Consider the following 17,282-nt stretch of genomic DNA (forward strand, 5'->3'; position numbering starts at 1 on the left):
AGGTATTCTAAGCTGGGTGGAAGCCAGCGAAATAGTGTTAGAGATAGAAGGAAATGGTCCAAGAAGAAGAGAAGAAATTCTGGTTCTTATTCTACAACTAGTGTTTCATGTCCTAAGCCATCCGGTGATTGTTGCTTTTAGAGAAATTATGGGTTTAAGGCATAAGGTTCCTAATCTCATGCCAGTAGGGCCTAGTTAGCTCTGTCGTATCCTTCTTACAGATTTTATGGTCAGTTATACTATGGTTTTTATGATGAAGGGAGAAATAAGTGTTTTAAATATAGCCAGTCTAGCCATATTCAGAGAAACTATCCCTCTGACATTGTTGCTACCAGGCTAATAAGGTCTCGATTCCTATTTCTTTAGCTCATGCACTAAAGGGTGCTACTTCAGGATCCGACACTAGTCAAAATCGTTTGTATGATCTTGTCACCCATTAGGACTTTGACGCATCTCCTAATGTTGTTACTAGTATGCTAAAACTTTTCTTTCATGATATGTATTGTCTTCTAGATCCCTGGTCTACCCTTTCTTATGGGACCCATTATGTGACTATTCATTTTGGTTTTGGTTCTAAGTGTATTGCTAATCCTTTTTCTACGTCTACCTAGTGGGTGCCTCTATTATGGCTGGAAAAGTCTATAGGATTTGTGTGGTATTTATCTGTTGTAGGGAGACGTTGGTAGATTTGATAGAGTTGGAGATGTTAGATTTTGATGTTATCTTGGGGGTGGATTAGCTCTATTCGTGCTATGTCTCTTGATTGTAGGACCCAAAGGTTATGTTTCCAATTCCTAGATGAATCAGTGATTGAGTAGGAAGAGAGTTACCTAGTGCCTAAGGGAAGGTTCATTTCTTGTCTAAGAGCCCTGAAATTAATTTCCAAAGGGTGTATGTGTCACCTGGTTTGCGTTAAAGATTCTAATTTTAAGGGTCCTTCCTTATCATTTGTCCTTGTAGTCAATGAATTTCCTGAAGTATTTCCTGATGATCTTTTTGGTATCTCTCTTGATAGGGAAATGGATTTTGGGATCGATCTTCTTTCGAACACTCGTCCTATCTCTATCCCCCCTATAGAATGGCTCTAGTTGAGTAGAAAGAACTTAAGGAGAATTAGAAAGATTTTTTATAAGGTTTTTATCCTCTCTAGTGTTTTCCCGTAGGGTGCACTATTACTCTTTATGCGTAAGATGGATGGGTCTCTTAGAATGTGTATAAATTACCGCCAGTTGAATAAAGTGACAGTGAAGAATAAGTATCCCTTTTCTAGGATTGATGACCTATTTTACCAACTGCAAAGTGCAAAGTACTTTTCTAAGAGTGACCTTTGGTCAAGTTATCATCAGTTGAAGATTAGGGAGGTGGATATTTCTAAGACTACTTTCAAATCTTGTATGGTCATTTCAAGCTTTTGATGATATCCTTTGGTTTGACTAATGCCCGCGACATTCATGGATCTTAGGAATCGGGTATTCCATCATTTTTTAGATTTATTCATCATTGTATTTATTGATGACATCCAGGTATATTCTAAGAGTGAGGTAGATCATGTCTATCACCTCCGTGTAGTGTTGCAGACCCTTAAAGATTAGTATTTGTATGCTAAGTTTTCTAAGTTTGAGTTCTGGTTGAATATTGTTACTTTTCTGGGTTATATTATTTCTAGTGAAAGGATCATGGTAGATCCACAAAAAGTTATGTTGGTTAAGAAATAGCCTAGACCCATAACTCCAACTGATAGTAGGAGCTTCATGGGCTTGGTCGGATATTATAGGAGGTTTGTGGAGATTTTTTGCTCGATTGCTGCTCCATTTACTAAATAGACTCAGAAAAAGGTTGAGTTTCTATAGTCTGATGCTTGCGAGGGTAGTTTTGAGAAGCTGAAGGATAAGTTGACTTCTACTCTTATTTTAACCTTACTCGAAGGTACTGATGGCTTTGTTATTTATTGTGATGTGTCCTTTGAAGAAATGGGTTATGTATTGATATAGAGGGGCAAAGTGGTGGGATATGCTTCTAGGCAGCTGAAGGTGCATTATTAGAACTATCCGACTAATGAATTAGTGTTGTTGGCGGTAGTCTTTGCTTTAAAGATTTGGTGCCATACCTGTATGGGGTTTATGTTTACATATTCTCAAACCACAAAAGCTTGCAGTATGTGTTTACCCATAAGGAGTTGAATCTCAGGCAAAGGAGATCGCTTGAGTTACTTAAGGACTATGAAATGAGCCTCTATTATCATCCATGTAAAGCTAACATGATTGTTGATGCTCTTAGTATGTTATTATAAGGAGCTTGTCTCATGCTGATATAGAGAAATGAGAGTTGGTAAAGGATATTCACCATTTATCTAATCTTAGAGTGGGCCTTTTATACTTTGAGGATAGTGGTGTGATTGTTCAAGAGGTGGTAAAGTCCTCTTTAGGTGCTGAGGTGAAGGAGAATTAAGTTTAGGATCCTATTTTGATAAGAATCAAGGATAATGTGGGTCACCAGAAGGTAATGGCTTTTGAGATTAGTGGTGACGATATCTTAAGGTACCAAAGTAGATTGTGTTTTCTCGATGTTGATGGGCTGCGAGAGAGGATCTTGGTTGAGGCTTATGAGTTGAGGTACATTGTTCATCCAAGTTCGATGAAGATGTACCACAATTCGAAAGAGATCAATTGGTGGAATAACATGAAATAAGATATGGTAAATTTTATGGGTAATTATATGGTGTGTCTGCAAGTGAAGGTGGAGCACTTAAGGACTAGTAGGTTGTTTCAAGAAATTGAGTTGCCTATGTTGAAGTGGGAGGTGATTAATATGTATTTTGTTGTTGGTTTTCCATGATCTCAGAATCAGTTTGATTCAATTTAGGTCATCGTCAAAGGATGGCTAAGTCCACTCACTTCTTGCCATTGAAGAATACTTTTTTGGTAGAAGATTATGCTAAGATTTTCATTCAGGAAATCATCAAGTTGCATGGTTCTCCAATTTCCATCTTATCTGATTGAGGTACTCAGTTCTCATCTCATTTTTGGCATTCTTTTTAAAGAGATTTGGGAACTAAGGAGAGTCTTAACACCTCTTTCCACCCTCAAGTAGATGGATAAGTGGAGAGGACTATTCATATATTGGAGGATATGCTAATGTCCAGTGTGATCGACTTTGGTAGTAGTTGGGTTGATCATTTGCCTCTGATAGAGTTTGCGTATAATAATAGTTTTCACTCTAGTATTATTATAGCACCTTTCCAAGTTATTTATAGTAGAAGGTGTAGGTCTTCTATTGGGTGGTTTGAGGTTGGTGAGAATAGGTTATTCAGTCTCGATTTGCTTCACCAAGCCATGGAAAAGGTAAAGGTGATTCGAGATAGACTTAAGGCTGCCAAAGTCTCCAAAAGTCCTATGTAGATGTGAGTTGTAGGGAGTTGGAGTTTAATGTGGATGATTTAGTGTTCTTGAAGGTATCTCCCATAACAGGAATAATGCAATTTGGAAAGAAGGGGAAGCTCAGTCCCTGGTATATTGGTCCCTATTGTGTGTTTGTGGTAAGTGGGACATGTAGCTTATGAGTTGGAGTTTCTGTCTAGGTTGGGTTTTATTCATATGATTTTCCATGTTTTGATATTGAGGAAGTGCGTGGGTGATCCTTCCTTGATTTTTCCTTTAGAGAGTGTTGGTGTTTTGGATTCCTTGTCCTATGAGGAAGTCTCGGTGGAAATTTTAGATAGGCAATTTTTTCGTCTGAGAACTAAGGATATGGCTTCGGTGAAAGTTTTATAGAGGAACCATAAGGTTGAATAAGCTACTTAGGATACCAAAGAGGACATGAAGTCCAAATACCCATTCTTGTTTCCCATTTTAGATAATCGTTCTTGAGGTATGGGTATTCCTTAACACCTTTGTTTTCTTCCTTTGTTAAAGGAAGTGTGGTTGTACTCTATGTTAAATCATGTTAATGGATTCCTTGACTCATCATTCAAGGATAATGATCCGAAGGGGGTAGAATAAAACACCTCGAATTTTGGTCCCTAAAAATTACCTGAGCTCTGAGATCACTGCTAAACCTATGACTATCCCTACGAGTTGTAAGGTCACCATATGAGTCGTATAGACCCCAATCGTAGCCTGACTAGTAAAGTTTACCTAAGTTGCTGCCTTAATCATAACTATTCTAAATGAGTCATAATAACGCTATACGAGTCGTAATGAACCTATCGTAGGGTGACCAGTGTGTACCCCAAGTATTTCTATCCTGGTTATGACTAGGACCCTATGAGTCATAGGGTATATTGATGAGTCATGTGGTATGACTCGTTGGGTCACCAAAGAGGGGTCCCTCAACTACTGTCCATATTACGACTCGTGCTGACGAGTTGTAGTGAGTCCTTACGAGTCTAAAATGCTCAAGATCTTGGCCTTGCAAAAATTTTTGGTTTTGAGCAAGTTTTCTAAGGTACGATTGGACAATAAATTTGTACCTTATAAGCCTATAAGTATATTATTCTATCCTCTATACAACTTGGCTTTTCCTCACTCGTACACAAGGGTATGAGTCATAGCTAAGTGAGTCGTATAGTGCATAGTTCTTGGTAAAGAGTGGGCTGTTGTTTATATAGGTTTTAGATATGGTTAGGGTATGAGTCATACCCTGTGGATAAGACTCAATGGTAGGTATTCATACCCTTCATAGTGTATGTGACCTAGGTGGAGCGTAGGGTATGAGTTAGGGTACCACTCGTACCTAGGGTACGGTTCCCTTGTGAGTCATATGGGAGAGTCGTACCCCTGGATGGGGTCATTTTCCATTTTTTAAATAAGGAACTTTTGGTTATTTCCCTTTCTTAAAATCGTAAGTATCCTCACTATATAAGGAATTGTAGCCTCCTAAGTCTTCATTCTGTAAGACTCAAACACTCCAAAACACTCTAAAAGCTTCTTGAAGCAAGATTGGAGTCTAAGGTTTGGAGGGTGCTCATCTGGAAGATAAAGAGGAGTACATGGTGTACATAAGCTTCTTTAAGGAATGTATCTCTTACCCTTCTTAAATAACTCTAAAACCCATGTATTTGACACTTGAATTAGTAAGTGTACTTGGTGGTTTTGAAATCAAATAAAAAGGGTTTTGTTGTTAAATGATGAAAAATGATGACTCCTACTTAGAATTTTGTTTATTTGTGTTATTGATGATGATTTTCATATGTGGATTCTTGTTGTATGTTTTTTAACATGAGGGTCTTAAGTAACCCTAATCTTGATTATTTTTACCATGAAAATAGCCTTGTTAAAAGTATGTACACAAGGTGTTTGTAAAAATGTCTAAGTGAATTGTCTAGTTACATATTGGTGATGTTTTGAATTAGGGTTGTGTCCCAATAAGCATGAATGTTTATCATTGATATTGTGAAGGTATTTAGAGCCATGTATTATTTAATTGATGATCTTGTTGGGTTAATGACTAATAAGGGATAGAAGCCCCTAAGCATGGATGCGAATTTTGAATAGTGTGTTAAACTAAAATATGGTGAGAATGTGGTATAAGCTTGCTAATGAAATGTGAATATTTATGTGGATCATTATGACCTTAAAGTGAATTGATGATGAATTAAATCAAGGCATTTAGTCCATTGGAGTGGCTAGTGGTTAAATGGTTTTATGAAGGTCAAATGTGTATCTATGGTATTGGTCTAGTGGAAATGAATGAGATAAGATGTTGTTAATGAATGTGAATGCTTGATAAAGATTTGATAGAGGCCTTGTTGGTCATTCGAGGAGTAAGGGGATGTCCTTGATAGTGGCTGGCCAAATGGGTCATAGTCCCTAAAGCATGAACTTGAATTGTGTTTGAATAAAAAAGGTGTGTATGAGGATAGTAATGAGGAATGATTAGTATGTAGAGGTCTTTGGGACAATAAATGAACTTGCATCGTGTTATGAACTAAGGCCTTGGGCTTATATATACGATTAATGGTTAATTTGGGTCGGAAAAGACCATGTGGATTTCTATGGTGTTGATATGTAGCCTTAGTGGCTAGAATAACTTAAATGGGTTTGAGTCCTTATGTGTTCAATGGTATTAATGTTGATACGTGATTAAGGAGGGCTAGAGTCCAAATGTCGATTGTTGATGATATAAGACGTGTTTTGGTTTTTGGTTCGAGTCCACTTACCATAGGAGGTGTGTCGATTTGTAGTTTGAGTCTACTCATCATGGAAGTTGGTTTGTGGTACAAGTCTACTTACCATATGAAGTGTATTGGTTTGTAGTCCAGACCTACTTACCATACAAGGCATATTAGTTTGTGGTCCAATTCCACTTACCATACAAAGCGTGTTGGTTTGTAGTTCAAGTCCACTTATCATACAAGGCGTGTTGGTTTGTGGTCCAAGTCCACTTACCATGTTAGGTACGTCAGTTCGTGGCTCATGTCTACTCATCGTAAGAGGTATGTTGGTTTGTGATTTGTGTCCACCTATCATATAAGATGTGTTGGTTCGATGTCCGTGTCATCTACCTATTGTAACGTAGAAACCCTATATGGCTAAAATATAAGGGTGGAAGGTTAGGAAGTCCTTCATTCCATATCTCATGAATTAAGATTTGAGAATGCATGCTAAGTCATTTTCCCTTGTGGAATAATATGATCTTGTTGTGTATATCCATGTGTATAAGTATATGTTCAAGAATGAGTTGAGCCTTGGTCTCTTGATTAGCATGTGAAATGCCTACATGTAAGGATAAGTGTATCAATATGAATAATGATAATATATTTACTTGTTATTAAATGATGATGTTATTTTATCCTTACCCTTGAGTTACATGCTAGTATTCCAACCGCTAACCATGTCCGGATGCTATGTCCCCATGCGACATAGGGGCCGGAGCATCATCTTCTTTTCCTGCACAATGATTAGTGGATCGAAGTGGTTTGTGATTTGACCTTACTTTTAAAGACATTAATCCTTGGTCTCTTCTCTTTAGACTTAGTTTATTTTTACTTGGTTTGGCTATCGCCGGGGGCTTGTCCCGACGAATACATTTCTAAACTTTGGTTTGTACAGAGGTATTGTGGATGACTGTGGACTTGGGCATATTGGGCTAGTATATTGATAATTATGAAATGGTTGGTCTTGGTAAGCCTTGATACTCAATCACATTTTCACTATCTTATTATTATGGTTGGATTGTATCTGACCCTTCTTGATTATTGTTGATGGTTAGGTTGGGTTACGGGGCGGCCTCTGGTATATGTGTGCTTGTGGTGCCCATACGACATGGCCCGGTTTTGGGTGATGCTAGAGTCGTATAGTGACCCGTAGTCACTGGCGATAATTTTTCAACTTTAATTAAGGGCACTTTGGACATTTCCCACTTCACCTACTTAGACCCCACGCATATAAAACACCTCATGCCATTATTTCCAACTTTTATCAATGACAAACACTCTCTTAAACTCTTTCATTGATTAGAATTGAAGACTTCACTACATTATCATTGTTATTGTCATTGTCATTATCAGGGTCGGGGGCATATCCCGACATAGGTTGTTTTCTGGGATTAAGGTTTTGTGGATTACTATGGACTGGGTATTGGTTGTTGACATTCTCAGACTTTGATTTGCTATTTACTATATCTTTTTGTATGTTTGTAATTCATCTACTGACTAGTGTATTATGTTTTGTTTGACTAGGCAAAAAGGGTGGTCTTTGGTCCTCAATGGACTTGAGATACCCGTCATTTCTAGGCCCTGGTTCGGGTCGTGAAAAATTCAAAAATGATCTTAAGATGCTGCAAATTACCTTCTAAACTCTAGCTATAAATCAATATGTCATCAAAGAACACTAAAATAAACTTCTTAACTGTTCTTGGAAAATGTGATTCATGAGACCTAGTAAGATTAAAGATGCATTAGTAAAAACAAAGGGCATGCCTTGGAATCATAATGCATAAGTAAAAAAAAAGGGCATGCCTTGGGATCGTAACATTTACAACCACTAAGAAATCTATTATAGAGAAGATAATGCATTGTGTGCCATGGGTATCCATTCAATTCAGCAATAGCACTTATCATACTTCATTAATCTGCTAGGGTTTCCACAACCCTAGCTATGGGTTTTTAGTTCTTCATGCTTTTGAAGAAATCAATAACATTCAAAATCAAAATTATAGATGAAATCATAACGATAAGAAGTATAAAAACTCATAAGTGTAACTGAATTAATCAACTATAGTCAATATAAGAGAATCCTAAGATCAAAATCGAATCTTGGAATCAAAATATGTTTGTGAGTATTAAAAGTGCGTAACTCCTACTAAAAACACATAAAAGGTATTTAAAGTACATCAGGACACCCTAAAACTAAAGCCCTAATGAAATAGGAGAAATAGGGTCGGTGGACGAATGTGGTCTACACTTGTGCCCTGACCCTGGACATAGGTATTACCTGTGGTCAGTAGAGTGGGCACAGGTACCAGGATTCAAAGAATCCTGTAGGTGTGCTCTCGAGATTTTGGACTTTTTACCCTTGTCTTTCCTACTTGTGGTCCGTAGGTCCTACTTGCAGTCCACATGTTAACTTAGTAAGTACCAGGAATCATATTTTTAGCTTTTCTTCAATTCTTGAACATGTTTTGATCACGAACAAGCTGGAAAGTATCCTGCACATTCATAATTTCTCCAGAAAACAGGTAAAAACACCTTATTCATATTTTTATGAACTTAGCATCCACAACATGATTTTCTGCAAAACATACCCAAAACACATCATATCTAACAAAAATAACCTTAGAAACTTGCCAATTTTCCTCGTTTTAATTGCCGAAAGTGCTATATTTCTATAGAACATCAAAACCCTCAACTTAGAATGTTTGCATGTCCTCAGGAAAAAAAACACAATAAAAAAAATGACACTTAACTAGGAGAATCTAAGTTATTCAAGGCAATCAGTCAGCACTTTAAACTCAAATTACAACATCCCCTTCCTATCTCGCTTTTCAAAACCAATTGTGTATGAACATGAAAAACAACAACGTGACACAATGGGATCAAGGTATAGAATTACATTAGCAACATAAACCATGTTTATGTAAAAGTTACACTACCCAAAACAAGCAAATAGCTAGCAATATGACTCAAGTGCCCTCACAACAAAGATGTTCCACTCACTTTTATGAAATAATGCATGTCAATGAAGGGACTGTCAAGAGACACTCATACTCAAAAGAGAAGTTCCAACCAATGTGCATCAAATACCATAGGCCTGCCCTTATTTTCTTTACTTTGGTATTTAGATAGTCAAGTTAGGATCACTATAGGACTTTCCTAGGCTTGTAATATAGGCTTGGGGGCTAGTATGGTACATATGGACATATCAAGTAACTAAGCCTCCTTGGCACTACACTAACTTTGGGGTCTCACATACTAGCCAATTTCCTTTTTAGTCCACTCTTAGTTCTTCCTTGTTATTATTCATTGCACATTTAGGTTGGGTGTGGTCTTTTATTCTTTCTTTTTTACTTTTGCACAATTTTTCTTTTATTTTTGTTTTTGCTACCATACCCAGCCCTATACATTACCTTTCTACATACCCATTTTACACTACACACCCCTATGATAGCCAGAGTTGTACAACGTCCAAGGAGGACCAGGGCCATAATAGGTTCATTGTATTATAATTGGGAAGGTGAATGATGAAACAAGAAAAATAGCCTTATAAGACTCAAAATAGGGATCAAGGGATATCATTTACACATGGAAGGTAATTTAGGCTAAAAGTGGACTATCTTTCAACCTAGGCAAGACTAACCAGGAAAGTTCTGAATCTAACACCAAGAGAACTAGGTAGAATCTCACACACACGTGGCACAGAGTCAATATTACCAACTACTACCTATCTAGCTTATGAAATTGTTAGCAAGTGATTATCATGTCCCTAATCCTAATTTCATAACAAAATCCACAATGCTCACACATATATACATCCACACATTTCTAAAACATAAAAATTTAGAGGGATATCCAAAATCAATCCAAAATATGACTATTTCCCTAAATACGTAAAAATCCTCTAATTACACAAAATACAACACAGTACAAAACAAAACACAATACAAAATAAAATTATCCTAGATATGTTAATTTTGCAACCATACTGCAGCCGATAGGAAAAAAGCACGGTAACAAAAATCCGCAATAGCATGGTATGCACACCCCTAACTAAAACTTATGTATTGTCCTTAATATGCTAAAATAAAGTAAATTGGAGAGAAGTGAGAACATACCTTGGACACACTAGGCATCCGTGTACCTTGGGTTTTCTCCAAATCATAGCACGACTCAGTTACCTTGGCTACTGAAACTTTGCCAAGGTCTATTTCAGCACAAACTCTTACTTCTTCCAGGTTTCCCATGTAGTGTTTCACTTGTTGCCTGTTCACTTTAAATAAGATATGTCTATCATGATTTATCTCAATATCCAAATATGGAAACACCTTAACCACAATGAATAGTCCAGTCCATCTTGATTTCAATTTTCGAGGGAACAAGCATAGTCTTGAATTATATAACAAGACCAAATCACTGGGTTTAAATATTCTCTTTTTAATCTTTTTGTCATGATACAACTTCATTATTATATTGTATATGGTCGAGCTCTCATAAGAACAGAGTCGAAATTCATCCAACTCATTCATCTTGCTTAGCCTCAACTTTGCTCCATTATGCTACTCAAAATTTAACCTTTTCAACGCCCATAGTGCCTTATGCTCAAGCTCAACCGGTAAGTGACATGTTTTTCCACACATAGGCTGATATGGAGAGGCACTTATGGGGTTTTTATAGGCTATCTGATAGGCCCATAATTCATCATCTAACTATGTAGACCAGTCAGTCCCATTGTCATTCATAGTTTTCGCCAATATGGACTTTATCTCTCTATTAGAGACTTTTACTTGCCCACTTGTCTGAGGATAGTCAGGTGTCACCACCTTATGCCTTAAACCATATCTATCAAGTAATTCTTTGAACAAGTGGTTGAAGAAGTGTGATCACCATCACTGATAATTGCACGTGGAGTGCCAAAGCAGGAAAAGATGTTTCTCTTCAAAAAGGCGGTGATGCTTCTACCTTCATTGTCTGGAAGTGCAACTGCCTCTACCCATTTTGATACATACAACTTCTTCCAGAATGTATCTCATACCATAGGATCTTACAAATGGTCCTATCAAATCAATCCCCCATATATCAAACAACTCCAACTCTAGATTAGGTGTCATGCAGAGTTCCTGGCACTGTGAAATATTACATTGACGCTAACATTGGTCATAGGATTTTGCAAAATAATGAGAATCCTTATAGATTTAAGGCCAGTAAAACCCACACTGTAGAATTTTATGGGTTGTCTGTGTTCCACTGTGGTAACTCCCAACTGGTAAAAAATGACAAGCTTCCAGAATGCTCATTATCTTCACCTCTGGAATGCATCTCTGAGTCACACCATCAGTGCAGATACTAAAAAAATATGGCTCATCCCAAAAGAGCTTCCTTACCCTGTACATAAATCTCTATCACTGCTGGAAGGATAGATTTTTTGGGACAAGATCGCTTGCCAAATAGTTGGAAAAATCAGCAAACAAGGGAATCAAAGCTTGAGATGCTGCCAACACTTTTTCATTAGGAAAAATATCATTTATCTGAATATTATCCCTAATTTTTGTATGGTCTCCTCCTCAAGTCTGGATAAATGATCAACAACTTGATTTTTTTCCCTTTTTGGTCCTTGACTTCAAAATCAAACTCTTGCAACAATTGAACACAATGAATCAATTTGGGTTAGGCATCTTTCTTTGATGTCAAGTATCTCAAGGTTGCATGGTCAGTATGCACTATGAACTTAGTCCCAATTATGTAAAACCAAAATTTTTTTAAAGCAAAAAACACCACAAACAGCTCTTGCTCTATAACAGTATAATTTTTATGTGTGGGCCTTAAAGCTTTACTGGAAAAGTAGATAGGATGCAGTATCTTTTATCTTATTTAGCCTAGAAAAACTCCCAAGGCCATTCTACTCATATCATATATTACCTTAAAAGGTTCAGACTAGTCAGGAGACACAATAATGGGCGCTGAAATCAACCGTTCCTTTAGACATTTGAAATCCCTGAGACAAGCATCATAAAATAGAAATTTTACATCCTTCTCTAAAAGTTTGGATAGAGGACTTTCAATTTTAGGGAATTCCTTGATGAACCTCCTATAAAAGTCTACATGACCCTAAAAGCTCCATATGACTCTAACTGACACTGGTGGTGTCAACTTCTCAATTACCTCAATATTCTCTTTTTCCACCTCAATACCATGCTTGGAGATCTTGTTCCCTATAATGATACCTTCTTTCACCATAAAGTGGCATTTTCCCAATTTTGTATCAAGTTGCACTCTTCATATCTCTGCAGTACACTGGCTAAATAGGCTAAACAGTCATCAAATGAGTCCTCAACCTCTGAAAATTCATCCATGACTACTTCAATAGTGTCGTCCACAATGTTTGAGAATATGGACATCATATATCTCTAAAAAGTAGCCGACGCATTACATAAGCTGAACGGTATCCTTTTGAATGTAAAGGTCCAATATGGGCAAGTGAAAGTTGTTTTTTCTTGGTCTTTGGGAGCAATCATGATTTGATTGTAACTCGAAAACCCATCAATAAAATAATACCAATCCCTTCCTGCTAATATGTCCAACATCTGATCCATGAATGGCATAGAGAAGTGGTCTTTTGTGTCTACTTATTCAACTTAAAGTAGTCCATGCATACTCTCTAACCGGTCACTAGCCTCATTGGTACTTATTATTTCTTCTTATTTAAAACCACTATTATTCCTTCTTTCTTTGGCATGCATTGAACTGAGCTCACCCACTTGTTTTCTGCAATGGGAAAAACTACTCCAGTATCTAACCATTTGATTATCTTATTTTGTACTACCTCCAGCATAGTAGGATTCAATTGTCTTTGACGCTCCTACAATGTCTGCAATGATCCACCCAATAGCTCTCTTGAATTTTATTTACAATGTCTACAATGGTCCACCCAATAGCTCTTTTGAATTTTGTTAACACTGATATCAAAGGGTCCATCTATGCTCTTACCAAATCTGCCGCAATAAATATCGATAAAGTTTTATTGTCCCTCAAGAATACACACTGTAAATAAAGTGGGAGGGCCTTAAATTCCAATACTTGTGTTTCTTCAATCGATGGTCTTGCAAGAGGTATAGTTCTGTTCTTTAAGTTAAGATCCAGCTTCATAGGGGCATATTTGTAAGTACCTATGCCATATAATGCATGAACCAGTTTATTATATTCATTTATCTCATCACTCTCAAAGTTTATGATCACTGCTGCTAGCGATTCTACCCCTAATCTCTCCTCAATAAGTACATCCACTACAACTACATTATTATCCACTGCATCAATCACTACTACCACTCTCATATCATCGGGCTGCTGAGCTGTCATGCATATATTCAACACTATTTGCTCATTATTCCATTTGAAATTATCTTCTCTAGGTCCATATCGGTCAACACCCGACCAGTGGACAAGAAAGGTCTACCCAACCTGGGTCTCTCATCTTTTCTGCTGATAGTGCATGAAAATCTGCACTAAACTGTTGTACCATATCTTGGAGCTCTTGTGCTACCTAGTTTTCCTCGCCATCACTCACAAATTATCATCACTACAAGTTAGCTTCTCAAATTCAAATTCAGGTGGCTCATCTGTAACAATATTTATCCTTATTTAACTCATTAGTAGCAGGAAAAAAATGCTCATCTGGTGGGTAATCACTCCTCGTGTTAATAGCAAGACAATGAAACGGTGTTAGAGGATTCAGCACCTTATTAGTAGGAAGTACACCTTCCTGATGATGGGCCAAAGTGGTTGAGATTTACCCATACTGCTGCTCCTACTTATTAATAACAGTTTAATGTGATTCAACCTTCTAGTTCAATCTTGAAACATGGGCCTTGAGTTCTTTAAGAAAAATTTCCTAACTCTCTTGACCCTTTATCAGCTTAGCCAACATCTCTTCTATTCTTGATTCTACATTTAGTCTGCCAGGTGGAGTGTATTTGTCTCTATCATCATAGTTTTGACCTTGATTCCTTTGTCTTTGGGATTGGAAACCCACCAACTGATGATCCACATACTTTGCCTCCTTCTCTAACTCAGACTTATGCACCCTAAAAGTCGCACCCTATGCCCCTACTGTAATACTCTTTGCATAATTTATTTTTGCAATGTGTTTGGCCAACTTACCAATGTCTGTCCTCAATAGTAAGGTCTCTTGATCTACAGCATCCTCAGCTACTCTATGTTCACCAGAAGCTCTAATAGGATAAATGTCAGATCCTTTCTCAACCTCCCAAGTTTTCCACCCTCGGTTAGTTTATGAGATCTGATACATACTACTCGAAGCCATATCCCATCATAATCTCATGAAGGCTCCTCTAGAGAAAGTGTCTATAATTTCTCTAGAACTAATAGTTAGGTCTCTATATAAGATTTCCAATATGCTTGTCCCTAAAATCCAGTGGTTAGGCACCATGAGATTTTTCTTGAACCTGAACCATGCCTCATACATAGATTCTGACTGTAGCTACCCAAAGTTATGAATCTCATCCTTGAGCTACAAAACCCTAGATGAAGGAAAGAACATATTTAAGAATTTTCTCCATAACTCACTCTATTTAGTGATAGACCCTTTTGGAAGTTCCCCTAGCCATAAAGATATTTCTCCAGTAAGCGAGAAGGGAAATAAGCTCAGTATCAATGCCTCTTGATCTACCCTAGGTATGGTATACAAAGTGTAGATCCCAATATAATTCACCAGATCTACGTTTACGTTGTCTGTAGGCAACCCTTCAAGTACACCCTTCAAGTATAAGAGCTGAATCATAGCACTAGAAATGTTGAACTTGACATCTGGGGACAAAAATAGGGGGATAATGGCTCTAATCTCCTCCGGATCAATATATCCCAGATCTTCTTCATTATTTTCATATTACTGAACATACAAATATATTAAGATAACTTGAGGTCGGCCTCCTCTGACTCTATTCTGATTTCTGCCGAGTACAGCTTGGCAGTCTATTGTCCGACTCTTCTAGGCTAACTCTGCCTATCGAGCTATACGTTAAGCTCCTCCGAGATAAGGGGGAGACAAAGCATATTTTTTTCTTTCACAGTCCTACTAGGCATACATCGGCGTATACCCAAGTAATAACAAAAAAAAAACCCAAAAACTACAACAACTTCAAATCATAAATCAATAACGTATTCTCCGGCAATGACGCTAAAATTTTGATGACGTCAAAATTTTGATGACATCCAAACTACACCTTCCCTTAGAAGATGATACGGTCACTGTTAAAATATAGTAACCCAAAAAAGTTGGGGTCAAATCCCAAGGGAATACATGGATTCACTGCTCTCATTTATTGTAATCAGCAGGCTAAAATGGAAAAGTAAAGGGAGGGGTTGGGGGGTTTGAGTATCAGTGTTGAACTAGTAAAAAGTATCAACATTGGTCCTACTCAATAATAAGTGAACACTAAGATTATGTTCCCCTGGCTTCTCAACTACGTAGGTTTATTGTGCTTTGTTGAACCAACCCGATACCTAGCATGCAGAATAGATAAGTTATGTACCTTCTACAGACTTTTGGAAGAGCAGAAGGATTTCACCTTTTTAGTCTTAGGATGTCACTTTACTAACCCTTATCTTGATCCCAGATAACCTTTTAAGTCTCTAGTCATTAGATGAAACCTAACCATCTTACTAAGATAAAACCTAAAAGCGTGGATTGACAGTTAAACTCCAAATTACTGTTGTCATTATCTTTTCCTTTTCACTACTCCACTTTTGGAGTAAGTATCAATAATCTAGGTAGGATCCTAATGTTTTCAATCACTAAGAAATCTATTATAGTGAAGATAAAACAATGCATGACATGGGTATCGATTTAATTCGATAATTGCACTTACCCTACTTCATCAATCTGCTAAGGTTTCCACAACCCTAGCTATGGGTTTTTAGCTGCACATGCTTGTGAAGAAATCAATGACATTTAAAATTGAAAGAATAGATGAAATCACAATGATAAGAAGTATAAAAACCCACAGCCATAACTGAATTATTAAATTGAAGTCAATACAAGAGAATCCTAAGATCAAAATTGAATCTTGGTATTAAAATATATTTGTGAGTATCAAAAGTGCATAACTCCTACTAAAAATTCATAAAGGGTATTTATACTACATGAGGAAACCCTACAACTAAAACCCAAATAAAATAGGAGAAAATAAGGTCGGTGGCCATATGTGGTCTGCACTTATGCCCTGACCCTTGGCGCAGCTAGTACCTACGGTCAGCAGGGTGGGCAAAGGTATAGGGCACAGGTACCAAGATTCAAAAATCCTGTAGGTCAACTATCGAAATTTCGGAATTATGGCACTTGTTTTGCCTACTTGTGGTCCATAGGTCCTACTTGTAGTTCACATGTTAACTTAGTAAGTGCTAGGAGTCATCTTTTCAGCTTGTTTTTAATTCACAAACATGCTTTTATCATGAATAAGATGGAAAGTATCCCAAATATCCATAATTACTCCAAAAAGTATCCAAAAAAACCTTTTTCATAGTTTTCATGAACTTAGCATCCACAACATGATTTCATATAAAACATACCCAAAATGTATTATATCTAACAAAATAACCTCAAAAACTTGCATATCTTCCTCGTTTTAAGCATAGAAAGTGTAATATTTTTATAGCACATCAGTGCATGATAGATCAAAAAGTATTTTACCTAGATTGATTTCCCCAAATCAATCAGGTTTTGTTAAGGGTAGGAGTATAGTTTAAAATGTTCTTCTTACCCAAGACATGATCACAGACATTGGGAAAAGAGAAAAGCCTTCTAATATGGTTCTAAAATTGGACACGTCTAATGTGTATGATAGTGTATCTTGGTTCTTCTTAATGGAGAAAAGTGGGCTTCTCAAATAAATTGGTAGATGTGATTTGGAGGTTGATTTCAAAAAAATTACAATTGGCTTATTTCACTCTACTAGGGGAGTTAAACAAAGAGACACACTATCTTCTACACTCTTTATTTTATCTGTTGAGGTGATGGCAAGGGCACTTAACCATTTATTTGATGACTCTTTGTTTGTGGGGTATTGTATGAAAAATTAGAGTTCTAACTTAAAATGTTTAGCTTATACTGTAATAC

This window comes from Capsicum annuum, chromosome 3 (genome assembly GCF_002878395.1).
Source record: "Capsicum annuum cultivar UCD-10X-F1 chromosome 3, UCD10Xv1.1, whole genome shotgun sequence".
Lineage (NCBI taxonomy): Eukaryota > Viridiplantae > Streptophyta > Magnoliopsida > Solanales > Solanaceae > Capsicum > Capsicum annuum.